The sequence below is a fragment of the Somniosus microcephalus genome, chromosome 11, assembly GCF_052327205.1.
Source record: "Somniosus microcephalus isolate GS21.2 chromosome 11, FLI_Smic_1.0, whole genome shotgun sequence".
Classification (NCBI taxonomy): Eukaryota; Metazoa; Chordata; class Chondrichthyes; order Squaliformes; family Somniosidae; genus Somniosus; species Somniosus microcephalus.
The window spans coordinates 127,449,972-127,464,909 of record NC_140997.1 but is presented as its reverse complement, the minus strand read 5'-3'; the positions used below and the strand labels follow the sequence as shown (position 1 = coordinate 127,464,909).

Here is a 14,938-nt window from a genome sequence, read left to right as displayed (position 1 = left end):
TTGGCATCATAGTGAAGAAATCTGCAGGGAGTCCAAGTGTAGGGTTCTCAAAATTCCTACATTCCCCGAAAGTTATGGATAAAGGGACCCTGTATGGACAAGTTTTTAAAAAGGGTACCCAAAATGGCTTCTGAAACCTCGTGACCAAAACTGACAGGATTTTAAAATAACATGCAGGAATCTGTGAAAAGACTTTGTAAAGCCAGACAGATAGGTAAACACAGAATATGCATTCTTCACCTTGGAACAGATCAAGCTAGGATGGCTCTAATCTGAAAGCCATCAACTCTTCGCATAAGTAATCGGTAACAGCTCACAGGTAGCTGCCAAGCCAGGAAACCCGATTAAGTTTCATAAATGTCAAACAGCCAGGATATCGAAGCCATTATACCAGGAGACAACCGCCCCAGAAGTCATTAAAGTAAATGGCTGTAATCATTTTAAAGGAGCCCGCCAAAAGTTAGACAAAGGACTGACCTGATTTGGCGCGCAGATAAGGGGTGAAGAACCAGGTATAATTGTAGGCCCATCGGTAGTCATTGCTCTCTTATCTCTCAGCTCTTGCCGCTTGCCTCCTGCTCTGGGCTCCTGCCTCTCACTCTCGTGCCTCGTGGCGGGCCCTCTTCTCCCTCCCCGCGCCGCTCAACACCAAGGACACCCATTACATCGGGGCCAAATGCGGGAGGAGAACTAGAACCCGAATCGAAAACGCACAAGACACACGGGGCCACAAACAGACGAGACGAGACTAGCGCTAAAAGAGGCGTTCCACTAGTATCTTTAGGCGCTAAGCTGGCGGTGGAGAGCGCAACACCCAAGCTCGGGCGCAGCACACGGCAGACACTTTGGTGCCAGTGAGCTCTTAAAGGGGAAGGGTGCATGTATTTGTTTCCAAATGCAAAGTCTGGGGAGAAACGGGGGAGGAAGAGGAAGAGGAAGAGGAAGAGGAAGAGGAGGAGGAGGAGGAGGAGGAAGAGGAGGAGGAGGAGGAGGAGGAGGAGGAGGAGGAGGAGGAGGAAGAATTGGTGATTGGTGCCCGGAAACATAAATAGACCGTTCAGAACAACACACAGCTTACTTCCACACAACACATGCAGAGTGCCTTTTGTACGAGTGCCCTTTAATTTGCGCTCCCCAGGGTGTGTTGCGTTCCATTTTACAAACGCTCTGGACGCCAGGCGCACAATGGGGCGGTCCGACTGAAGTTTGCAATCGGGGCGGCCAAAGGGCGTTGCACGAGGATGTGACGTCATTTTCTGCGCGCGCATCCGGGCGGCCGCTAAACTTTGCGCCGGCGCTAACGGGCAACTTAATTTGGGGCGGGGCGCAAACTGCGCTGCGCCCAGGCGCTACACGCATAGCGCCCGAAAATCACTTCTCTTAAGGCGCTAACTGCTGGCGCAAGCAACTGAAAATCTAGCCCCTTGTTTCTTATCAAATGAACATTTCCTTTTCCTGCAGGTGATTATTGTCCATCGGAGCTCCTTCAGGGAGTTGGTGTATTATTGGTGCCAATGGGAAGAGCACTGGGGATAATTGAAGCTGTCGGGTTGATGTCCTTTTCTCATCAGTCCAGCTGTTGCACTTTGTTCCTCTGACCTTTTAAATTTGCTTAAGCATCTATTAGTCTAATCACTAAATGAAGAGTCAGGCTCTCGGAGACAGATATGCTGGTTTGGAGTGACTGTCATTAAGCTGCAAGGCAGTCAATGCTTCAGTCTATTTAACAGGCTGTCCATTTATGGAGAATGAGACAACGGAGCTGCAGATTAGCAGCCACCAGCTGACTGATACGAGTGGCTGCAGCTTTGCCTCGGTCTGCGGCCCAGGGACAGGAATGATTCCACTTGTATCGCAGACACGAAAAGGAATGATGTAAAAGACTTAAATAACAAGGGCACAGAGTAAAGGAAAGGAATGATAGAAAAAGAGGAGGAATGAGAATGAGAGAGAGGAGAAAATGGAAATATACGGAGACTCAGCAACAACTTGTATTTATATAGCGCCTTTAACGTAGTAAAACATCCCAAGGTGCTTCACAGGAGCATTATCAAACAAAGTTTGACACAGAGCCGCATAAGGAGATATTAGGACAGGTGACCAAAAACTTGGCAAAGAGGTAGGTTTAAGGAGAGTCTTAAAGGAGGATAGAGTGGTAGAGAGGCGGAGAGGTTTAGGGAGGGAATCCTAGAGCTTGGGGCCTAGGCCACTGCAGGCACGGCTGCCAATGGTGGAGAGATTCAAATCGGGAATGCGCAAGAGGTCAGAATTGGAGGAGCGCACAGATCTCGGTAGGTTGTGGGGTTGGAGGAGGTTAGAGAGAGAGGGAGGGGTGAGGCCATGGAGGGATTTGAAAACCAGGATGAGAGTTCTAAAATTGAGGCGTTGCCAGACCGGGCGCCAATGTAGTTCAGCGAGTACAGGGGTGATGGGTGAACGGGACTTTGTCCAAGTTAGGATACGGGCAGCAGAGTTTTGGATGAGCTCAAGTTTATGGAGGGTGAAAGATGGTAGGCCGGCCAGGAGAGCATTGAATAGTCTAATCTAGAGGGAACAAAGGCATCGATGCCTTTGTTCCCTCTAGACGCTACAGATGCATTCGCACCCGTACGACCAGATTTAGGAACAGCTTCTTTCCCAGGGCTGTCATCCTACTGAACTCCACAAATAAACACTAAAGCCTGCACATCTGCCGATGCACTTTATTATGGTCATATTTATGCTAATATATATGTACAAATGTATGTTGAAATGTTTAAGTGTCCTAATCCAAATTGTACACTCTCGGGAGCCGCAAGCCTACATTTCGTTGTACTGCACTTGTGCACTAACAATGACAATAAAAGTTGATTTGATTTGATTTGATTTGATGAGGGTTTCAGCAACAGATGAGCTGAGGCAGGGACGGAGTCAGAGGATGTTATGGAGGTGGAATTAGGCGGACTTGGTGACTGAGTGGATAAGTGGTCGGAAGCTCACCTTGAGGTCAAATACGACACCAAGATTGCGAACAGTCTGGTTCAGCCTCAGACTGTGGCCAGGGAGAGGGATGGAGTCGGTAGCGAGGGAACAGAATTTGTCACGGGGACTGAAGACAATGGCTTTAGTCTTCCCAATATTTAGTTGGAGGAAATTTCTGCTCATCCAGTACTGGATGTTGGACAAGCAGTCTGACAAATCAGAGACGGTGGAGGCGTCGAGAGAGGTGGTAGTGAGGTAGAGCTGGGTATCGTCAACGTACATGTGGAAACTGACGCTGTGTTTTCAGATGATGTCACCAAGGGGCAGCATGTAGATGAGAAATAGGAGGGGGCCAAGGATGGATCCTTGGGGGACTCCAAAATGAAGCCTCTCTACTAAGCCCAACGATACCCAATGACTGCATTCAGCCTCCTAGTGGAATCCATTTTGATAGGAATATCCAAAAGGGAAAATCTTCACAAATGCCTTTTCAATCCTGCATATACCAATACATTGTTTCCATCAGCACCATGCAACCGAAATATACACCAGCTTTATAAAATAGTGATCGATTTGTGTACTAAAATAGTCACTGCTGCACAAAATAGCCACGGCAATGTACCCTTTTACCAACATACAAAAATGACGGGTAGGAAAAGATCAGCTGGTGCAGCAAGCCTGTCCCACACTCATGATGCCTGGAGCATGATGACTAAACACATTCCCCCTCCAGTAGCCATGTCATTTCAAGGGAGAGGCAAAAAGCCAGAAAGAAATCTAGGGCCAAAAGGGGGGAAAAAATCTGGAAAACTGCTCTGCCATCCCCCTCAGGCAATTCAAACTATTCCAGGAGATCCCATTGGCCATGCTCAAATTAACTGTTAAATCACTTTGTGGCAGAGTTAGAGCCCATGCATTCGCAACGAGTCCTGCATTAGGGTTAGGGATAGAAAGCAACCAGGACAAAAGCCCGACTGGCTCCCCCAGAAAGGTGCGGGATAGTGGAGCACCGATAATAAAGCACTTTGAAACCAGTCAGGTTGGCACTGCGGAACTCTCCCGATTTCCCATTTGGCCAGTTTCGCCCCTGATGCAAGCGGAGTCAGAGAGATTTCTCGCAGAGAGTCGCTAAATCATGGAGAGCATTGGCATCATAGTGAAGAAATCTGCAGGGAGTCCAAGTGTAGGGTTCTCAAAATTCCTACATTCCCCGAAAGTTATGGATAAAGGGACCCTGTATGGACAAGTTTTTAAAAAGGGTACCCAAAATGGCTTCTGAAACCTCGTGACCAAAACTGACAGGATTTTAAAATAACATGCAGGAATCTGTGAAAAGACTTTGTAAAGCCAGACAGATAGGTAAACACAGAATATGCATTCTTCACCTTGGAACAGATCAAGCTAGGATGGCTCTAATCTGAAAGCCATCAACTCTTCGCATAAGTAATCGGTAACAGCTCACAGGTAGCTGCCAAGCCAGGAAACCCGATTAAGTTTCATAAATGTCAAACAGCCAGGATATCGAAGCCATTATACCAGGAGACAACCGCCCCAGAAGTCATTAAAGTAAATGGCTGTAATCATTTTAAAGGAGCCCGCCAAAAGTTAGACAAAGGACTGACCTGATTTGGCGCGCAGATAAGGGGTGAAGAACCAGGTATAATTGTAGGCCCATCGGTAGTCATTGCTCTCTTATCTCTCAGCTCTTGCCGCTTGCCTCCTGCTCTGGGCTCCTGCCTCTCACTCTCGTGCCTCGTGGCGGGCCCTCTTCTCCCTCCCCGCGCCGCTCAACACCAAGGACACCCATTACATCGGGGCCAAATGCGGGAGGAGAACTAGAACCCGAATCGAAAACGCACAAGACACACGGGGCCACAAACAGACGAGACGAGACGAGGAAAACGGTAAAACCGGTGAAAGCAGAGAAGGGCAGCGGGAAGACGCGTTGGGGGACAAACGGCCTAGTTATAAGCTGGCGTTTGATAAGTAAGTTGGCGTGGGATGCATGGACAGTAAAACCCCAATTTAAGAATAAGTTGGCGTTCGAAGCATGGGTAGCGAAATCAAGACAAACGGCCTAGTTATAAGCTGGCGTTTGATGCATGGACAGTAATAGCCCAGTGAAGAATAAGCTGGTGTTCGAAGCTTGGATAGGAAAATCATTAACGGTAAAAACTGCCAACTGAACCCCAACCGCAGTAATACCGTCGGCGACCGCCCGAAGAAGAAGAAGACCCATCGCGACGAAGCACCCAACGAAGACGTTAACGGAGGAAAAGGAGGGTGCTTCGCACAAACAACTTAATCGCCGCGCCCTGTGACCACGTGACGACGACGAACCCCAAAGGACAGAAAGAGTGAACCTCAAAACCCATACCAGTTAAATCAACAGGTTTCGAGTTGGTGAGCATGAATTCCTGGCCCCTCGTAGCTTAATCTAGTTAGGTATTAAGGGGTGGGATAAGGATAAGGGGATTTTTAATGTATTTGTTTCCCTCGATGTGCCGTGTGTTCCCCATTCCCATATAAGTGTAATTGTTTGTGCCTGTAACCATATCAGTAATTCTCAGTAAGATTGTGTTTTATTCTGCCTTTAATAAAATTTTGGTTTTCTTGCACCAAACCACTTGTCTACTTGATTTTCTGTATCGCCGCCTGTACCTAAGTCCGGTGTCTAGAACCCAGGGGTGTGGGAGCGATTCGAACCGCTCAGAGACAGTCAGAGGTGAAGCTGACTGGGCACACGCCAGCCCCTACACAAGATGTGGCCAAAACTCTCCACAAGCAAGCTCAGTTCAGCAGTGTGTGTCCCTTCATTACAACAGTGACTGCACCTCAAATAGTCCTTCATTGGCTGTAAAGCGCTTTGAGATGTCCGGTGGTCATGAAAGGTGCTATATAAATGCAGGTCTTTCTTTTTTTTCAACCAAGTGCTTCCGCCCTGATGAGTAGTTTCTCGCAAACTGCGCCTTTTAAATACTGCACGCATTCTGTGATGCCCTCTCGTCCTAATCCATCATTTATGTGTGCCTGCCAATGGGAGGGCGGGGCCTTCTTCAGCGCACCCTGAAACTGCACGGATTTGATATCAAGCTGCTTCTGTATGCTGGCCCTGCCACAAATTGCTGCACTTGCAGAGGAGCAATTACCAATTTACTCCCTCCCCCAAACCTGGAAGCTCAGGGCCTGTACTGCTACTGATGTCAATTCAGTTCCTTACACACACAGTCAGTCTCACTAAGTTTTCCAATTCACAGCCAATCAACATAAAGAAATAAACATTAAGGGTGTAAAATAAAAACAGAAAATGCTGGGAATGCTCAGCAAGTCAGGCACAGACAACACTTCAGGTCGATGACCTTTCATCAAAACTGGAACAGGTTTTAAGCAAGTACAGAGGCAGGGAAAGTGGGAAGGGGAGGAAAGAACAAAAGGGAACAAAAGGGTGGAAGGCAGGAGAGATTAAATGACAAAGGGATGATGGTGTAAGGCAAAAGAGGGTGGCAATGGAACAAGTAAAGAAACAAAAGAATGGTCTAGAGGACATTAATACAATCATTACCAGCAGCTGCTGTCCGAAAAAATGGGAGCAGTGTTATGATCTGAAATTGTTGAACTCAATGTTGAGTACGGAAGGCTGTAAAGTGCCTAATGAGGTGCTGTTCCACAAACTTCCATTGAGCTTCATTGGAACAGTGTAGGAGGCCAAGGACAGAGAGGTCAGAGTGGGAGTGGGGCAGAGAATTAAAATGACAAGCGACCGGAAGCTCGGGGTCACCCTTACGGATTGAACAGAGGTGTTCCGCAAAGCAGTCACCCAATCTGCATTAGGTCTCCCCAATGCAGAGGAGACCATATCGTGAGCAGCAAGTGCAGTATAGTAAATTGCAAGAAGTACAAGTAAATCGCTGTTTCACTTGGAAGGAGTGTTTAGGACCCTCGATGGTGGGAAGGGAAGGGAGGAGGTATTTTGCTTTTGTATTAACGGCGTTAATGTCAGTGATGATTATTTGCAATGAGTTGTTTTTTAAAGATGTTGTGAGGCTTAATCTTCTTTAAATAGCTGCAGAGTGACTCTTCCCCTTTAAAAGAGATCCTGATGGTGAGAGTCCTTGAAAGGGAAATGACAGGGTGGATAGGAAGTGCTTTCAACCTGAAGTAACCCAGTAAAACCCGATAGATCACTGAAACAAGATTAGGACAGATTTAGCATAGGTGCTTCACATTGATATTGGATTAGTTTAGATCAGGGGAGAGTAGTGTCAACGCACCCTGCTAAAGGCGATTCTGTTGCTGGGATATGGTTTTAGCAGTGTAAACATGGAAAACTGACACAGGGATGCTTCTCTCCCACGGTGCAAATGAAACAAGCAGCAACCTATTAGAGCAGGGTGGAGTACTGCTCGGAAACACCTCCCACGTGAGGGCAGCAGACTGGGCGAGGCCCTTTCAGATGACATGTCCTGTAAACGGCCTGCAGCTAATTTTGAGGATGGCTGGGACCCAAATCGTTCTTACGCCTTGATTAAGACCACGACACTAACACTGCTTTCATGCTGGAGCCTTTTTGGTCAGGCTCCCTTAACCTGCAGATCCACGAAATACTGGGTTTCCCGAAATCCCACCTAAACAATTGCCAGCATCACGCTTTGAGATTTTTGACCATTTCTTTTGCTCCACAGAAAGGATTTGGAAAAAAGAGTTATATTCAGAATTGCATTTTAAAGGAAAAATTTTCACTGCTATTTAAAGAAACTGTGCCTCAAAGAGATTGTTAAAATGCTAATGAACTAAGCTTTGAACTTGTTCCCCCAAAGACTGTAAACAAACAATTCATTAGCCTGTCTCAGTAATCGATGAAGATCTCATGCTCATTGTGCTGGGAGGCCCCTGATCCCGAGCATTCAGCAGGGATTGTCCTCAAGTTGCGAACACGGAGATAAGAAATAGTGACAGAGACACAATCAGTCAGTGAGGTTTAAAACAGAGAGTTGTTAGGGCAAGCTTTCTCTGGACTCAGAAGATTAGAATGCAGAAGGTTGTTAGAAGTTACTGGGGGAAAAATTCGTCCCCTTAGCGCCTACTGTTAGCGCCAGCAGATGGCGTTAATGGGGCACTAGAGCAGTACCGCTAGTGCAAGGCGAATCCAGTGCCACATGGCAAATCCCCCCCCCCCCGTAACGCCGCCAGTAAGAGCTATCATCGGGAAGGTCATGGTGCAACACTCACTGACCACCTGATCTGCTAAATTGATTGTCGCCACCTACCTTAGCGCCTGGAGTAAACACCAACAGGGAGAGCTGGCGTGAAGCACCAGGAAGCCGGCTCCAGGGACGTTATTTAAAGGGATCATCAGTAATGACTCACAGCTGTCAGGTTAGTGCAGTTTCAGTGGTTTCTTGTCAGTTTCACATTCAGTAATTTCAAGGTTCTTTTGTATCAGGAGTGTTGTGGCAACTAAACAGTAGCTACATTTATTCTTCAAAGAATCAAACAGCTACACTTGGTAACATTAATGGGGGCTGTACTGGCAGGTGACCTGTGCCCAGAGGGAGGAGGATAGCCATCAGGGCTCTCAACAGGAGGCCTTACCCTCCGAGGGTATTCTGAGAGCACTTCTCCTACCTCCAATTAAGCGAGGAGCAGTGTACTAGAAGGCTCTGCTTCACCAAGGAGGTGGTCACAGAACTCTGACACCTTCCGCACCCAGACCTCCAGCCTCAAACCAGGGCAACAACGGCTCTCATAGTGGCAATCAAGGTCACCGTTGCCCTCAATTTCTTCGCCAGTGGATCCTTCCAGTCTGCAACAGGAGACATAGCTAACATCTCACAGTTCGCCGTCCATTGCTGCATCCGGGAGGTCACAGAGGCTCTCTACAGTAGGAGAAGGGACTACATTTCCTTCCCCATCACCAGAGAGAAGCAGGACGAGTGTGCACGTGGCTTTGCTAGGATAGCGGGCTTCCCCATGGTGCAGGGCCCCATTGACTGCACCCACGTGGCTTTGTGGGCACCACATAACAATCCTGAGATCTTCCGTAACTGCAAAGGCTACCACTCACTTAATGTGCAGTTGGTGTGTGACCACAGACAGCGAATCCTCAATGTCAATGCCCGCTATCCTGGCAGCAGCCACGATGCCTTCATCCTGCGCCAGACTGGTGTGCCAGCAATCTTCCAGCCACCACATCAAGCTCGTGGCTGGCTGCTCGGAGACAAGGGCTATCCGCTCTCCACCTGGCTCCTGACTCCCCTCCGCAACCCAACACTCCTGCCCATCACTCATATAATGAGAGCCATGCTGCCACCAGAAACATCATCGAGCAGACCATACGCCTGCTGAAGCAACGGTTACGCTGCCTTGACCGCTCAGGAGGAGTCCTCCAGTACTCGCCAGAGTGGGCGTCTCATTTCATCGTGGACTGCTGCATGCTCCACAACTTGGCCATCCTGAGGGCCCAGCTCTTGCCACCAGGGATTGCAGGACCACCTCAGGGGGAGAAGGAGGAAGAGAGGGAGGAGGAGGAGGAGGAGGACGAGGAGCAGGAGCGAGGGAGGAGGAGCGAGGGAGGAGGCAGCCACTCAATCAGCCTTCTGGAAGGGCGATCCGTGATCGCCTCATCAGATTGCGGTTCGAATGAATTAAACCCCAGATCCCCATTGCTCACCCCATCCCCATCATTCCATCCCTGTCGCAGGCCATATTACAGCACAAAGCTGAAATAAGATACACCACAAAAGAATCCAAACTGAATTAATAAATTTATCAAAATCAGTGAACACATATTTACACCAAAAATATTAGCTATTCACCCTTGTGCAATCCCTTAGTGCCTGTTGTTACTGTGCCTTTGCCTACTCTAGTGCTCCTACGAAGTGTTGGCCAATTGGATGCAGCAGGGCTGGTGGAAAGCTGCTGAGTGTCCGTGCGGGAGACTTCAGATGGCCTTGCACAACGCCCTGGACCAGCTCTGAGCCTGGAAGGCCCGTTTGTATACTGCACCACCTCAGCATGGGCGGCAGCAGTCTGGGCTGGCTGGATGAAAGGCAGCGACAAGGACAATGGCGGAGTGACAGTGGTGGGAGCAGGAATGCTGTCATCCTGAAAGAGGACAGCAGGTTCCTGCTTCACTGACCCACTGCCACTCCCCCAGGGCAGCACCTCAGCATCCCGAGCAATCTGTTGGAGCACAGATTGCTGGCCTACTGCGACACTGTGAAAGCCCCGGTCGACGGTGGTAGACCCAGCCACGGTGGCAGCACTCAGAGCTTGGGTGGCATCAAGCTGAGACTGCATGAGAGCAGTCTGAGATTTGATGCCACCAAGCACAGACTGCATTACAGCACTAAGACATTGCGTCGCTTCCGCCTGTGCTGCAATGGAAGCTGCCAGATCGCCCATCACACGCGGCATCAGGTCTGTGTCGCCACAGTCTCTCTGGGAGTTTACCATCTTTGCAGATTGCAAATGATGGGCTCCAGGATGTGCGCAGAGCCTTGTGCAATGTTGGAGGCGGACTCCTCCACACTTCTTACCATTGCTGAGAGGTTCTCGGCTACCTTTGCCATTGCACCTATCATCTCGGTGTGCATGCCCATCGAGGTCCTCATCTGAGTTCTGTGCAGCAGAAGTCGCCCTCCGGGAAGCTGGCCCCCGAGCTACCCTTTCCCCCTGATCTTGCTGCAGCCCACTCGTCCCCGGTGTCTCACCCTATGCAGATCCCGCTACTATACTAGCCTCTAAAGAATGCGTAGTGCCAGTATCTGAGCTGGTGCCTGCGGGTGAGTGATGCAGTGATGCAGTGTGTACTTCCTCCTCCTCTTCTCCTGCCTCGCTCTCAACAGTGCCCTCAGGGACAGGCTGCTCAGCTGCTTGCTGACTATCTGAAAGTAAAAAGGCACAGGAGTCGGGTTAAGGTGAGGGGAGAGGGGACAGGAAGGGAGAAATGCATGCATACAGCACGATTGGCTGGACAGTGTGAAACGCTTGTGGGATGAGGGGGAAGTGGGATGTGAGAAGGCGTAGGGATGAACACACCGTTGTTGTCCCCAAGGGGGTCAACGGCGCCCACCACCTGGCGCCCAATGATCTACAACACTCGATTCTCCAGCACAGACAGTGGTTGGGTGTCGGCTTGTCCCCCGCCTGTGCGTTCCTGCTCCCTCCTGTTGTGAGCCACCTTGGCCTGCAAGAGAAAGGAAAGTGTGTGACTGTGGAGCAATGTGTTTGGATGATGTGCCTGCCATAGTTGAATAGCTGTCATTGTGTGCAAGGTGTGAGATGTGGGTGTGAGTGTTGGTAGGTAGAGATTGTTGGTGGATGAGTGCTGGGGATGTGATGCTTTGGGAAGTGTGTGAAGATTGTGGCTCAGATGATGGTATGTACCATTTGTTGAAGCATTCACTCACCCTGGCCACCCAAGTGAGGTCATTAAATTTCTTCCTGCACTGTGCGTGGGTCCTGGGGACCACAGTGCTGCCTGAGATGTGCTGCGCTACCTCCCTCCACATATGGCGAGGACCTCCTGCCACTTGCCAGGTAGAGCACCGCCCTCCGTCTCTCCACAGCGAAAACCAATGCCTCCAATGCTTCATCACTGAATCTGCAGACTCTCTCCCTGGGGTGTGGATCTGCCATGAGTACACCTGCTTCAGTCCTCCATCTCCTTCTCCTTGTCCTGCTTCTGCTTGCTGAGGCAGCTGCACAGCCAGCAATACTGAGAATGAAGTGCTGCAGCATCAATGAACCTCCCCTTTAAGTACTGAAAAAAGCCGGTGGCAATCATGACTTGCGATTAGACTGGTCCATCCTTTGAGTGTAATGCCAATGAGGTTGGGCTTTAAGACTTGAATTAGGACTCCAATCATTTTTTTGAGCAGTGAGCACGAATTGTGCATGCAGTCTAAAGCATTAGCGCCTGGCTACTGACACTGCCCATTCCTTGGCTATAATGAATTTCTAGCCCATTGTGTTTAAGGCAAGCAGACCACCTGCTGATGTGAGGAAGCATAGAAGATTAGTTATTTTTTATTATTAAGTGAAGGAAAGTTTACATAAGTCTGAGCATAACTGTTGCTCGGCATGTCTACTTATGTTGCATGAAAAAAGCAGCTTAATTACTTATATCTGGCCTTGTCATAACAAGGACGAAGCACATGTTAGGAAGTGTGCAAAAGGCATGATATCCCTTTTGTACGTCAAGGGGTATGCAATGTTACATCCCTCTAGTTATGCATTCGTATAAGTAGATATTGGACACAGTGAGTCAACTCAGAACGTAAGGCGTGGGATCTGCTTACAGGGTTAATTAATGCCAATGAACCCGAGAAGACATCTAAAGTAAGACGCTAAACTTGTAAAAGCCAGTGACTGGTGTTATGCCTTAAACATTGTCTCAATCTCTAACAATAAAGATAATTATCACAAGTCCCCTCTGACGCAGAACTGAAAATGTCACCCCTAGGATTTAGTTGTCTCTGCTGTACTTATCTAACTCTCAGCCATGCTTCAAAAGGAATTAATTGGCACAGAATTAGTAATTGGTAAATTAAATTCACTGCGCTGGGAAAAAATTCAAATCTGTAGTCTCGTTTGAAGCTCGTTAGTTTTATAGAAAGAAAGAACTTACATTTCTTTCGCACTTTTCATGACTTCAGGTAGTCCCAAAGCACTTTACAATTTACGCACATCGAAGTCCCACAAACAGCAATGAGATTAATGGCCAGGTAATCTGCTTTAGTTATGTTGGGCAAATATTAGCTAACCGGGATAACTCCCCTGCTCTTCTTTGAACAGTGTCATGGGATCTTTTACGTTTCCCTGGGAGGACAGATGGGGCTTCGGTTTAACGTCTCAGCCAAAGCCAGCATCTCCGCCAGTGCAGCACTGGAGTGTCAGTGCTAGACTTTGTGCTGTAGTCTCTGGACTGGGGCTTGACCGATTGACCTTCTGACTCAGAGGCGCGTGTGTTATCATTGAGCCAAGGCTGGCACTTATGCCCTCTAGCTCTAATCTCACTGTCCAAGTTAAAATTGCCTTTTCACCCCCTTGCTTAGCTCTTGTCACATCCTTCTTTTTAATGCTTTTTCAGTGCCCCTTTGAGGTGATCTTTGTTTATCAGCCACCAGCTTTCACTTTTTCCCAGCTTTTCAAAAACAGGGAAACCCAGCAGACCCATCAGCATTCGAAGATAGGTAAATATTTCGGGTACGGACCGAAGTTCTGACGAAGGGTGCCCAGAAATGTTAACCAGTCTTTTCTATTTCAGGCGCTGCTGTGTATTTGCAGCATTTGCTGTGCCTATTTTGATTTTCCAGTTTTAATTTTGCTACCTCTTCAAGTTAAAACAGCCTGTGTTCCAGCTATCTTTGCACCGTGGTTCTTTATTCCCAATGCTTTTTGGGTCAAAAGACTTGGCCACTGCTCCCCCATCCTCGGCTAAGATATAAATCCCACTGTCAGAGCAGTCAATCCTCTTGTGTGCCAGAGATGTAATTACTGCCTGTGTTTTTAGCTAGACTGTGTTAATTGTGCACAGTGATTAAATGGCAGAATGTTCGGAGTATTTAATTGGTCTTGGGGTGAAGTTGCAATCAATAGCAACTGGATAAAGCAGGAGTACACGCACATTAATGGTGATTAATTATATATAGTAACGACAGCAGTTAGCATATTAGATGCAATTTTGAAACCTTTTACATCAATATAAGAAGTATGACATATATTTCACATCCTTAATGTGGGTAAATAAAGGTTTTTTGGGGAGGAGGGGTTGAATTTATTTTCATTAGAACTTCATCTTAGTAATTAATTCTTGAGCTGGTACAGTCATTCAGTTTAAAGGGGCCCACACATTTGATCCCAGGGTCGGCCTCGGTTGAGTTAACTGATCTCAGCTGCAGCGGTGGTACAGATGATACAATTGGTCTCTGGAGCTGATTTCACATTGGCATTCGAGGGTCCCATGCACTGCCAATGCCTAACACAGGGACTCTCGCACACGTGGGGAAACCCCAATGTAAAGTGCTGGATTGGCTACAATTGGCGGCTGTGGAAGCCCAGTTTTACTATGAGTCTAAGTGAATCTGGAAACTTTACATTGGGAACTGTTAGATCCGTGGTTCAGTGGATAAAGAATTACACGGATGCTGTACTTAAACAAACAACAGGTCTGTAATGATATCAGCAAATAGAGATGGTATTTGCCTGTTCGATTATGATGCCTTAACAGCATGTTTGCATGTATTGATTGCTTGTGCCTGACCAGCAGAGGGCATGTGACCGAGACAAGCAAGGCAGTTTGGTTTAGTTTCAGTTTCGTTCGAGATGCATCACTAGCATCGCGTCTCCTGTAAAAGCTGTATAAAGAGTTGAACAAACTTTAGATTAAAAGTCATTCTCTTTCATAAATGTCTCGTCATTGAACCCACAAAGAAATCAATACATGGTGACAGAAGTGGTTGAAAGAGATGAAGAGGAAAAATCTGAAGTTAAATCAGCTCTCCGCAGATTAGCAAGCCAAAAGAGAACATCGTTACTTACCATTAGAGAATAGCTAACGAAGTGAAAAATGGAAGGTTTACTCCCACCGGCGACGCTTCAGTTGACAGGTAATGTGGCTGAAAATTGGAGGAGGTTCAAACAACGTTTGGGGTTGTATTTAGCGGCAATCGGAGCTGACGAGGAAAGTAATAAAAATAAATCGTCACTGTTCTTACATGTCGTGGGTGATGAAGCGCTGGAGGTGTATAATAACTTCACATTCGCTGTTGATGGAGACAAAATGAAGCTAGATAAAATAATGGAACAGTTTGAGGCCTACTGCATACCTAAACGTAACGTGACGTTTGAGAGGCACAGATTTTTCACATGTGTACAGAAAACGGGTGAGACTATTGATCAGTATGTGACTGAACTGAGAAACCGAAGCAAATCGTGTGCATTTGGGGGACTGACAGACTCGCTGATAAAAGAC

At 47.8% G+C, this 14,938-nt stretch overlaps 1 protein-coding gene across 1 annotated transcript in view; it reads right to left on the bottom strand.

The window, feature by feature from the left end:
- The window catches only part of LOC147110875 (testis-expressed protein 264-like), a 1,120,589-nt gene that overhangs the window by 64,855 nt on the left and 1,040,796 nt on the right, over positions 1-14,938 (bottom strand). The window lies entirely within an intron of this gene.